General features: G+C 45.7%; 1 pseudogene across 1 annotated transcript in view; it reads left to right on the forward strand.

Moving 5' to 3' along the window:
- LOC144116103 (nose resistant to fluoxetine protein 6-like) overlaps positions 1–13,223 on the forward strand; it is a 197,951-nt pseudogene that overhangs the window by 81,050 nt on the left and 103,678 nt on the right. Inside the window, exon 3 of the transcript XR_013311731.1 lies at positions 7,419–7,675. The product of XR_013311731.1 is annotated as a nose resistant to fluoxetine protein 6-like (transcript). The remainder of the gene's footprint in view (positions 1–7,418; positions 7,676–13,223) is intronic.

A 13,223-nucleotide genomic window follows, 5' to 3' on the forward strand; every position in this document is an offset into this window, starting at 1 on the left:
TTTTATCACATGATTTCTCAGTTAGCAAGGTTCAAGTACATGTCACGAAGAATAAAAAGTTCACAATCACAAGAACACTTTTGAAAGATCATGCCAGATTGGAAGGAACTATTTAATGGGCCAAACAATCTAGCAGTGTGAGAGTACTTAATGTTATTCACGACAAGGAACCGATGATAGTCATAGAAATGGAGCAATAGTTGCTGTGGGATGACAGGCAAGACGCAGTTTAGAAATTGGAAACTCTTTGCATAGTAAACACTAGATATCGTATATGTGCACCCTCCTTCCTGCACTTTGTCCATCTGTTGCCTTGGCTTGATGCCACAGGGCTTGAACAGTGTGTGTTAGAGGGGTAACTGGTGGCAAAGTAACAAGGTGAAACTGCACGAAGAAACGAGGATAACACAACCTCAATGGTTGCCTGAAGCAGTGGCAGTGTCTTTTTTCTCATCCTTGCACTGCCACTCGCTTGTTTTATAGGTTTTTTGCTAGCCTCAAAGAGCTCAGTTTTCAATGTGCTGTTTTAAAGAGATGATTTTAGGTAAAGCCAACTATTTTTTTTTTATCAAACAAGTAAATAGCCATGGATCACGGAGCGGCCGACCTTGACGTCCGCGAACAAAGTCGCACCAAACTTTGCAACACCGCAGGCGAGATTCTGAAACAGCGTGGCGGGAAACGACTAACGTTTGCGCTATTTCAGTTCCAGAAAGTGAAAAAAATGCATCACGCCGCGATCGTGTGCAACTCGTTCAATCGCTAATCGGCTAGTCTTCGCTCAAATCCTCCAATATATGCAACCATTCTCACTACTGTTTTTTATTTTTGGCTCCTAATATCCAAAAAGTGCGTCTTTTAAAAGTTACGCTATCCCCAAACGTGCAATGACGATTTCAGGAGGGCGACGCGATCCATATCACGAATTCTCGGAGCCAAAGACACAGGACTAGAACAGGCTAGGTTAGCAGTATATATTCAATCCTTTGTAATTACAACCAAGAAATTCACATTTATTTCTCAAATACCCAAGATCAGGTGAAGGTTAAATCAAGAGTTATTCTAACTAGCACGCTTCAGTATTTTGTAGCTTTTTCATTAATCCATGCACAGTAGTTATCTGTAAATGTTCGTTGTCAATGTAATGTAAGCAGGCCTACTTGCTGTCTCTCCACTTGAGTGTTATGGTAAAATGCGTTTATTTCTTTATTGAGATATGAAGTGTGTGTCTGAATTATACATATTAAAAATTCCATATGTGATTAAAGAATGCCAAAGCATGAAAGTGTCCAGCCGTGCAGATATAATAGAACTAGCAGATCTATCAAAGGTAATAAATAAGTGCCAGGTAGCCTACATAAGAAAGTTTAATATGGAGAGAATTCAGCATGTTCTAAAGAGCTGAGGTGCCCTAAAAGTGGTGAACAGGAAACTAGGCATAGCTAAAACCCAGATGTATGTGTTAAGATATAAAGAGGGCAATCTCATTAGCAATATCGATAAGATTGTTAAAGTAGCCAAAGAAGTCTACCCAAATCTATGCAGTAACCAATGTAATCAGAATGTTAATGAGAGAGGCAAAAGCGCACAGCAATGAGACATACATCCAGTAAGGAAAGAAGAAGTAAAGAAAGCCTTAGGAGCAATCCAAAGGAGGAAAGCGGCTGATCAGGACCAGGTAACAGCAGATCTGTTGAAGGATGGAGGGGCGATTGTGCTCGAAAAACTAGCGGCCCTGTATACGCAATGGCTTATGACCTTGAGCGTACCAGACGCTTGGAAGATCGCTAATATTATCTTGATTGTTCAGAAAGCAGACGTCAAGTACTTCAGAAATTACAAGTCGACCAGAATACTGTCCGTTGCCTAGGAGGTATTTACTAAGGTAATCGCTGATAGAGTCAGACAACCTTAGATTTCAATGAACCAAATGATCAGGCATGCTTTGGAAAAGGATACCGGGGCAATATACTATATTCAAACTATCAATCAGGTGATAGAGAAATGCGCAGAGTACAACCAACCCCTTTATATAGCCTGCACTGATTATGAGAAAGCATTCGACGGAGTGGTAACCTCAGCAGTCATACAGGCATTGCGGAATCGGGGTGTAGAATAGTTCTATGCCAAAATACTGGAAAATATATATATATAGCAACTGCACCGCTACCATAGTCCTCCATAAAGTCAGCAATAAAATTGCAATAAGAAAGGGCGTCAGACAAGGAGACACGATTTCGCCAGTGCTATTCACCGCCTGTTTACAGGAGGTATTCCGATGCCTGAATTGGGAACAGTTGGGGATAAGAGTTAATGGAGCATACCCAAATAATCTGCGATTCGCTGATGACATTGCCTTGCTGAGTCACTCACGAGATGAATTTCGAAGCATGATGAATGATTTAGACAGGCAGAGCAAAACGGTGGGTTTAAAAATTGACATGCGGAAAACCAAAGTAATGTTCAACAGCCTAGCAAGGAAACAGCAGTTCACAATTGTTAGCGAGGGCCTGAAAGTGGTAAAGGAAAACGTCTACTTAGGGCAGGTAGTGACCGCTGATCCAGATCATGAGAGGGAAATAACTAGAATGGTAAGAATGGGGTGGAGCGCATATGGCAGGTTCTCTCAGATCATGAATGGCTGCTTAATAATATCCCTCAAGAGAAATGCGTACAACAGCTGTATCTTACCGGTACTCACCTACGGGACAGAAACGTGGAGGCTAACGACAAGGGTTCAATTTAAGTTAAAGACAGCGCAACGAGGTATGGAAAGGAAAATGATAGATGTACTATTAAGAGACATGAAGAGGGCAGAGTGGGCTAGGGATCAAAGACGGGTTAATGACATCCTAGTCGAAATCAAAAGGTTGTAACGTGCTTTGGCAGGGTGTGCGATGCGGAGGCAAGATAACTGATGGTCCTTAAGGGTACGAGGCTGGATTCTAAGGCAAGGGACACATAGCAGGGGGTGCAAGAAAGCATGGCGGATGAGATCAAGAAGTTTGCGGGGATAGGGTGGCCGCAGCTGGCACAGAAGAGAGTTAATTGGAGAGATATGGGAGAGGGCTTTGCCCTGTAGTGGTCGTAGTCAGGCTGATGGTGATGATGAAAAACGATCCCCTATTGCAAAATTCAGCGTTCTTCAGCGTCTTCCAGGAAGAAACCAGTTAGTTCTTTACTGTGGTTATGGCTGAGGACACTGGCGGTCGGCGAAATTCACGGGAGCTGAGATTGGAAGACACTGTTTTCGTTAGTTTGATGGTAGTAAACGCTGGAATCTGCTTTCCGTCGGCTGATTTGCCACTGGTATTTCGCTCATGGCACTGGAGCTAGCGCTGTACGCGCTAAGACCGTGCTGGTTCAAGCGTAATTTTGGAAATAGCCGGCAGTCCGCAAACTGGGAGCCTAGAGAACGTGAAATTAAAAATATTTTGTGCGTAAGCGCGTTTTTTTTTTTTGGAGGGGGGGGGGGGGGGGGTATGATTTTGCTGCTCAATAGAAATTAAGGGAATTTGGTATTTTCAGCGTTTCGAGGGGCGAGTCGACGTTCTAATGCCAGCGCGATGGATGTAGCGCTGACATTCATATGAGCCATTGGCGAACAACTTGCAAAGAAAAAGTGAAACGAAAAATGTAGCCTTTTTTCAAAAGCCTGACACAAGCTCGAAGCTAACTTCATCGTAGGCTTCAAACGAAGCCTGCAGTATACCGAGCATATGCCCAATATATTTCCCCACCGGCCAAATAGAATAGGCAGTGCAAAAAGAACGAAACAAGAAATAAAATAGCACGCCAAGCGATGAACCAGAGTGTAAAAAGAGAAAAAGCCCAAAGCGCGCGTGTGCGCGAATTCCTGAGTGTTTCTTCACTTTTGCATTCTTTCTTGCGCTAAATACCAACTGCAGAGCTGTCGATCGGCCAACGCTTCCTGATGTGTTCACATCTGTACAACACTTAGTTGCAAGCATAGCACTCGCTGCTTCGTAGGCTGGTTTTGCAGCTAACGTTGCACAATATGCCTTCAAATTTTGCGCCGGAGCGCTGTGCGAGCGACAATTCCGTGTGCGGTACAGAAGCGCGGCCAAGCGCTCTGGTAATTGTCATGGTAAAATGTACCCATGGATACTACTGTGCGCGTACAGAATGCGAACATGAGTGGAAAATGCCGAGAGCCGGAACGCGGCTTCAGCGCTTCTTCAGCAACAATCGTATACCGGCGGCCGCAGCTTCCCTTCATGACTTGAGCCGATCGCGCTGATATTCGGTCAGACTTGACAGGGGAAAATAATAAAGTCACCAGTTGTCGCTGTGGTGTAGTGGGTAGCTTGTAGTGCAGGCAGTCAGAAGGTGCTCGCTTTGAATCTTGTGGTTGTATGCTTTTTTTCGTCGTAGTTTCGCTTTTTAAACTTTTATTTTATTGTATAGGAACAATTTTATGCCTTTAAATTTTTTTTATCCAGGGTTGTAAACCCAGTGTACAACAGCATAATCTTACCGGTACTCACCTACGGGGCAGAAACGTGGAGGCTAACGAAAAGAGTTCAGCTTAAGTTAAGGACAACGCAGCGAGCCATGGAAAGAAAAATGATAGGTGTAACGTTAAGAGATCTGAAGCGGGCAGAGTGGGTGAGGGAACAAACACGGGTTAATGACATCCTAATCGAAATCAAGAGAAAGAAATGGGCTTGGGCAGGGCATGTAATGCGAAGGCAAGATAACCGCTGGTTCTTAAGGGTAACGGAGTGGTTTCCAAGAGAAAGTAAGCGTAGCAGGGGGCGGCAGAAAGTTAGGTGGGCGGATGAGATTAAGAAGTTTGCAGGCAAAGGGTGGATGCAGCTGGCAAAGGATAGGGTTAATTGGAGAGACATGGGAGAGGCTTTTGCCCTGCAGTGGGTGTAGTAATGCTGATGATGATGATGTAAACCCAGTACGGCGCGTCCCAGTCTACAGTGTCATACTGGGCCATAATCAGGTATGGCGCTTGTACGCCGGACCCTACTATATACTGTTTAAGAGATTTATTGTTGGTAAATCGCCCGAAGCGCTAAAAAAATTCAAGAAATACAGAAATTTTGTCACTAAATACCTCCGTGATGCAAAAAAGCAATATTATTCTAACCTGTTCAACTCAACACAAGGACGCACAGACAATGTATGGAAGGCACTTAACACTGTAATTAATAGTGCATCAGAAGCGGTGACTAATATAGTTAAGGATGGTACAGAAATTCAAGGCGCTGAGTTAGCCAACGCTTTCAATGACTTCTTTCTGTCAGTTGGGGACCATAGCACCAGCACTTCTGACCTAAAATATATGAATGACCGAAGTAATCCAACTTATTTCTAGAGCCAGTCTCAAATAGTGAGGTTGTAGCCACTCTTTTAGCCCTGAGCAATAGCAGAGCCGCGGACGCGGGCAATATTCAAATGAAGCCCGTAAAACACGTAATTGATTTACTAGCACCTTGTCTTACCCATATTTTCAATATTAGTTTGTCGACGGGAATTTTTCCCCAAAGCATGCAAATTGCAAAAGTAAAAGTTGTATTTAAAAAGGGTAACAGAAATGATTTGTCCAACTTCCGTCCTATATCGATTCTACCTGTGTTTTCCAAGGGTTTGGAGAAAATAATTTTGAAACGCCTTACTTCATTCACTGACCGCTTTAAATTGATAAGCTCCTCACAGTATGGTTTTCGCAAAAACAAATCTACAGAACTCGCATTACTCGCCCAAAAAGAATTCATATTAGGAAAATTTGAATGCAGAAATATGGTACTTGGCCTTTTTTTTGGATTTTTCAAAAGCCTTCGACTTAATTAATCATGAACTACTGCTACAAAAACTTGATCACTATGGCATAAGAGGCATGGCGAACAAATTAATTATGTCCTACTTTCAATACCGTCCTCAATTTGTCGTCATTGAAGGAGAACATTCCTCGATAAAATCTATTAAAGCAGTTGTCCCGCAGGGAAGCATACTGGGCCCATTTCTGTTCATCCTTTATATTAATGAGATAGACCGCATCGATGAAACGGCCCATCGCATAATCTATGCTGATGACACGAGTTTGTTCTTTTCAGGTGAATCATGTGCAGATTTAGCTAGTCGAGCAAATAGCGCACTGTCAAAAATTAATGCATGGGCACAAATGAACTGTCTTAAAGTTAACAGTAATAAAACGAAGGCTGTTTTATTTCACCGCCGCCATACACATGTGCAGTTGCCTCCTATTTTGTTAAATAACTATGAAATTGAAGTGGTCAAAAACTTTAAATCACTGGGCGTATACTTTTCACAAAACATGACATGGGATCATCACGTGAACTATATTATCAATAAACTATTCAGGACAACCGGCATTATGCGCCGTCACTGCTACTTCTTCCCTACGTCTGTTAACATACTCATATATAATTCATTATTTTGTTCTTTATTAAGTTACGCGTTTCTTGTGTGGTCAACAACAACAGCTGGAAATATTAGCAAACTTTCCATCTTACAAAAAAGAGCTTTACGCCTAGCCTGTAAAGTCCCTTATCGGTCTCGCACTGCAGGTTTATTTAAGAAGCACCATATAATTCAGGTTTCATCAAAGTATGACTACAAGCTATGTCGTTTGTATAAACTCTGTTTACTAAAAAATATTGACGCCATAACAAGCTTAGCACAACTAGCGGAAAACTTCCCTATTTATAATGTTCGCCATCCCGAAGTGTGGTACGTCGCCAAATGCAGAACCGATTATGGACATCAAATGTTGAAATTTTTACTTCCCACACTTCTAAATCGCGTGTTAAAAGAAACTAACATTGACATATCTGGTATATCACCAAAAGAACTGCGTGAAGTGTTTGTAAATGATGCCATACACTGACCTTTTTATTTTTTTTTCTCTTCTATTTTTTCCTAGTGCTTTCCTCTTCGAATGATTTTGCTTAACTCGTGTATTTGTTTTGTCCAAGTGTACTTCCATAGCCGCACGTTTTTTATGCTGTCCGTGTGCTAGGGGGTCAGGGCTCCTCAAGCTGTTTCGCACAGCTTTTACCTGCCCTCCTCGTAACTTTTTTGTTGCGGAATAGAATTTGATTGATTGATTGATTGATTGATTGATTGATTGATTGATTGATTGATTGATTGATAGTCCCTACTATATGGTTCCTACTATGTGGTCCCTACTACATGGTCCCTACTACATGGTCCCTACTACATGGTCCCTGCTACATGGTCCCTACTACATGGTCCCTACTATATGTTCCCTACTATATGGTCCCCTAGTTCGAACAAGTCTACTGTTATCTTTGAATTATCGAGATCCTACTAAGATAAATCAGAGTAGCAGCTGTCCTAATTGCTGCAGTCGACATTCTTGCTGTTGTGAAGTGACATATGTGTTCCACCTCACCGCGCAGTGACCGACGCGCAGGCGAAGCTGCCGGTGTCGGTGATGGGCGGCACCTTCAGCTTCCTGGCTTCGTTCGACGACTGCCTGAACGTGCCGTCGGCCAAGGCCTCGGACAGTGTCGTGCTTCGGGCGCTGAACATAAGCACGCTGTACCCCAGCTACTGCTCCTTCAAGATCAGCGTCGGCCTGCCCGACAACCACACCGAGCAGCACCACGCCGACGGCCCGCCCAAGACGGGGCTGCTCGGCATGATGGACAAACAGGTGACGCACTCAAGCTCACGCCGCGGCCCTCACGTGCCAACCGTAGAGGGACCACTCAAGTGTAATGAAAAAAAAATTATAGTAGTTTTGGGGGAAAGGATAAGGCGCAGCAACTGTCTCATTTCTTGGTGGGCGCTTCAACCACGCCGTGAGGAAATGGAGGGAGACGGCAATGAAAGAAGAGATAAATAGTTTCCGTAGAGGAAAGCTCCGGATTAATTTCGACCATGTGGGGATCTTTAACCAGCACTGACACCGCAGAGCACACGGGCACACGGGCGCCTCCATCGAAACGCGGCCGCCGCGGCCGGGTTATCGGCAGATATGTTGGAGGCTTTTTTTAGAGCGCAGCTCTTAAGCACTTCTTCCTGGGTCGTCGCCGTTGTCGGTGCAGTCGGCAGGGCCACTGAGCTCCACAAGGTGCCTGGATGGATGCCGCAAGCCCGCCTTCCGAAGCGAGCGCTAGTGAAGCCAGCAGAAGTTGTTGTTGCCTCAAATGCGATGGCACATACCCACGGTCGCGGATTGGCCAGGGTTTAGTGCCGATCCAAACAGGAAAAAGCTCATCCAGGTTTATCTCGAGCGGCTCATAAATATAGCGGAATCGGACAGAAAAAGAAAATAACGAATGTTGAGTTATCTTGAGGAAATCGGAAAGAAAATCGAGGAAACAAAGCTGTGTGGGTTGAATAAATAAATGTTAAAGAAATGATCACAAAGAAAATAATGTTCAGGAAGGACAGCATGTCCCAGAAACCCGGTGTCTCCTGTGTATTTCAAAGCAAAAAGTCCCGCCTTTCGCCCTCTCATTATCAATTTTTTGTGTTGTTCTCGTGTAACGTCTGCTGCAAGATCAAAGGAATAAGCAAACTCAACGCGAGAAACGTAAGCATTGTTTGGGGAACCCTGTAATTTCAGAGAAACTGAAGGAAGCAGGCATGCATGCAGGTCTCACCTTGTCGCGGCAAAGGGGTGCGTGCATTAAACGCAGTGTTCTTATCTCGTTCTCTTTTTCCAAGCGTAACGGAGCAGTAGTCGAATGACAATGAGGCTAGGTCATATTTAAACCGAATTTTCGTGTAGCAAGGAAAAGGTGAAATATAACGCGGAAACCCGGACACTCCTGCTGCAGTTTAAGTTTCAAGTTGCAGGCGGCCGATGTCTCGTCTCATCGATGACGGGTGATGTTTATTTTTTTAGGGCGTCATTTACCGCCCAGAAGTGCTTTTAACCTAACAAAATAGCACAACTGTTTGACAGCTGCACAGCGCGAGGGAATTTGCGTACGAGAAAGTGGAACGCATGAAAAGCGTTGTTAAAAGTCAACTGCACCAAGCATCACGAATAAAAGCCCGTTGAGGCATGATTTGGTACAAAACGAAACAGTGCTTGATATGCTCCGTTGGAAAAGCAGTACCATACCTTTTGAAGGCGCTGATATGAACCAGAACACCGTCGGCACCTCACCAGATAGTAGCCGCGCCTTCGCTCCGGTTCGGACTAAACATAAATCGGCAAAGTAATGCGCAATATACGCAATATGGGGGTTTAACGTCCCAAAGTGACTAAGGCTATGAGAGACGCCGTAGTGAAGGGCTCCGGGAATTGCGACCACCTGGGGTTCTTTAACGTGCACTGACATCGCACAGTACACGGGCCTCTAGAATTTCGCCTCCATCGAAATTCGACCACCGCGGCCGGGATCGAACCCGCGTCTTTCGGGCCAGCAGCCGAGCACCATAACCACTCAGCCACAGCGGCGGCTTAAATTGACAAAGTGGTCAATGCAAAGTTGTCTGCCTTGTGAAGGTTTCCACTAATTCGTTCTTAAGATTATCCCCCATTGAAGGTATAACTTGGGCCTAGAGCACGGGAACGTGCATCACAGTAAAGAGCAGAGTTTGCGACGCTAGCCCAACGGGGCGACACAGAGCTGAGTAGAAAAGGCTCCGCACCTACTGTGTGTAGCGACGTCCTGTAGTCAGCTAGTGTCGCCCTATTGCTATGCAAGAGACCCCCTTTTTTTAAACGTCTTTCCCGATGACTGCAGGTCTCCTCATGCAGTTACGGCGCGAGAGGTAGGCATTGTGGAACAGCGAAAAGACGAAATGCCAAGGGGAAAAAGAAAACTGAACCTGAAAAACCATGCGGGGGTCCAATTTCGTGCACTGCCAAAGGCTGATTTCTGTGTCGAGGCCGCTTACTTCCAGCGGCTTTACTCTCGGGCGCCCGATGCGCTACCCAGCCCCTTAGTGGAGATCAGTGGCCAGAGCTATAATAGACCTCGTGCATGTTTTCAAACAAACTAGGTGGCGCTGCAGTCGCTATAGTGAGTATAGTCGGACGCAACCATAACCCTGATTTTTTCAGACGCGATTACGTATCTGCTCTGACGTGTTGAGTGAGGTGGTCATCGCCAAGGACCGTCTCCGCCGTTGTGCAGGTAACCACTGCATTAAAGAGCAACTGCACCACTTCTTGAGAATACCGCAATATTTAAGGATTCAATATATTTGAGGACTATAAAGATATTTAAGGACTATACAGGCTTTAGGTAGAGGCTGTATGCCAAGAGTTTTAGCGCTAGCATATAATTAGCGATGCAATCAGCTAATAAGTTTTAGGCTTCTCCTCACAGCACTGAAGGAGTTAGGAGAAGCTCGGTTTGACGTAACGGAAGGTAAGATTTCAAATTTCCGTTGTCTGCCTTGCCTCGTAGAATGTTGTCAAACAGCGCTCGGAGGGCTTTGCCTTCTAAGGTGTTGGTTTTTTTTCTCTCAAAGGAAGTCTTTATGCATCGGAAATGCACCACTATCGTTGATGGCGTCATCATACCCCCCCCCCCCCCCACCCACCCCAGCCCCCACTCACGCACACTTAGTGCTGTGCGCTGCGGAGAAGCTCTAAGGCCGTAGGTATTTTAATCGACTATTACATCACCATTTCAAATACGAGCCCAAAAGGACTTCGCATGCTTTACCTGCAAGTTTCACACATTCCACTCCTTTAAGGTGGTCTATTTCTCAAGCCTATGCAGTTGCCTTTTATCTGTAGAAATCTAGAAGCCCTGAATCACCTGCTCGAAGAATTTGCACGGCGACAAAAGAGGTATTGCATTGCTCTGTTGCTCTATTGCGCTGAGAGGTGACAAAGACGAAACGAAACGAGGTGCAGTCGTTGTCTCGTTTGGTCCTTGTCCACACTCAGCGGAGTTGAGCAACTGAGCAAGAACGTGCAGCGGCGAGCACCTTCCGAAGCTTAGCCTCGCGCGCTTTCTCTGTCCGGGAGTCGCGTTCCCGAAGGTCACAGAAACCGTTCCAGCGTCTGGTGGTCCACCTTATCGTGGCAGAATCGAAGCGCTGTGGTTCGATTCCCCATGCTAGCTCGCTCGATAGAAAAGGTGTAGAGCCACTTGACCAGCCTCCTCTTTGTCCTAGGTGAGGAAGCTTTCCTTCGAATGTGGCCTACACGACTGAGAGGAATCCCACAGCATACTCGGCGATGTGCAGGCACGCTAGAGGTATCGCATGTTTAGCCACGCTTGCGCACGCACCGACATCGCCCCCTCCTCCCTCGAACAGTACTGTTAGCCCTTCTGTTTACCTTTTATGTTCTGGGCCTCTGTGCCTTTTGATGCGAAAGCTTCACTGCGCTAGGTAAAGCCGATTTCGCCGTGCGTTGCAGATTGACCTTCAATTGAGCCAGAGGTCAAGTGTGGCTATAGACCTTACCATACGTGGTCCACCATGGTGTCGCACCACTTGACCTTTGACCTTTCGATTCGCTGGTAGAGGGGGGCAAAATAGTCCTCAGCGTTCATTGGGTGACCCACCTCTCACGATGAACCATTAATTTAACTGCCACCTGGCAGGGTGGGCACGCTGTCTATCCAGTGTGCGGAGCGCACTCATCGTTACAGATCCCTAGCCGCGTTTACTTGCCTGATGCACCACAGCTTTCGCTCTTTAACCAGGTTGAGGAGTAGTTAAACAGCACGGAATTTTTTGTTTGTTTTTCGTCTAGAGAAACTGTGAAGCCTCAGGATGGCAGCTCCCAGTAAGTTTGTGAGCCTGTCGGACTACTGGCTGTCCAGTATCAGCCATACTGGACGGCCACAGCTCCTGAAGGACGTTCTCGAATGTCCCACTGCGTACTTATCGTGCGGCCAATGACCTCTTGAAATGTCCCCGTTTTTCTCGGCTTTTGTCGTGTCATGTTGTTTAATAACAGGTTCGCACCGGCAATGCGATCCCTTATTTTGCTGTCCTCAACACTGGCCGTCGTGGCGGGGTTATTACCCTTCACCATGGCCATACTGTTTCCTGCAGCTGCATTCGAACCCTTGTGAACTGCTTGGTTTTTGGTATTTCCAATAAATTTTGTTTAGTTCATCGGAGTCGCTTTTCGCAGGCGGTTGCAATGCACGTTCTATGCCTGACAGTTGACTGCAAACGCATTTATGAAGTCATTACTTAACAGCCGGTGCAAACTGAGCGTGGCCCCTATCTCCTGCCACTGGCGTAGCCTCCTCCTTCAGACTTCACCATACGCGCTCTTCTCTGAATGCAAAAAAAAAATCGCCCACGATTACGATATTCTCTAATGTGTAACTTGAGCCGAACTCTTCACGTATTTTACGATATATTGAGGCAAGGATACCAGATGGAGAAGGCTGTGTGCGGCGTGGCTGGCGCGGACAGTCTGTCTGACACTGATATTCTGCCGGGCAGTGCAAAGCCAGGTTGGAAGAAAGAGAACCTTTTAAGGTGCGTTGTGCTGGCGTAGTCTCGATTCTCGTGCTGTACTGTATACTCTTAACAAATCCAGTTTCTCGAATATAAATACATGCCCTCCTTTTTTCAATAAAGCTGAGGTTCTGTATAGGAAAAAAAGATCAGCTGACAAGGGAAATATGTGAGGCATATCATATGCACAAGAACTCCGACACGTGCCTCAGAAATCCTTCTCTTTCAGCCATGATTCAGAAATTATATATCTGGATGCTCATCAGTAACGCATTCAGTACCTTTTTGGAGAAGCCCATGAGCTCCTGGTCGTAGACTGAGGGTGCATATTATTCATGACTTTTCCAATAAACTTTCAGCTGTTAAAGCGCTTGTCCTTCCTTCGCCGCGCCGAGTCGCAGCGCTGTTTTGGTGTTCAAATATATAGCAACTAGCTCAACTTCCCGTTTGACCGCCTTCCTTTCTTCGGCCGCTACCCCCTCCTTCGCATTTTCTTTTTCGCCCTCCCTTCGTTATGGTCCTACTTTCATCCTTCTCCGTACTCTTCGCTTTGCAATAGGCCTGGCGATTACGCTGACGGCGACGGCGACGACACAAGACAGGAACGGCGCGCCCAAGAGATGCTCTCTAAAAGAAATCTCAGGAGTGGCGAAAAATTCAAATGGAGGTTTTACCTAACCTACTCTTATATAACCATGTGTCGAACTAGGTAGAGGGACAACTCTCTCTGGTGCGAGGACTCGCATCTCTTCTTAGGCCATATTACGTGGGAATGTGAGTGGAAATCGCATCTAGGAAAACGA

Source organism: Amblyomma americanum, chromosome 1 (assembly GCF_052857255.1).
Source record: "Amblyomma americanum isolate KBUSLIRL-KWMA chromosome 1, ASM5285725v1, whole genome shotgun sequence".
In the NCBI taxonomy this organism is placed as follows: domain Eukaryota; kingdom Metazoa; phylum Arthropoda; class Arachnida; order Ixodida; family Ixodidae; genus Amblyomma; species Amblyomma americanum.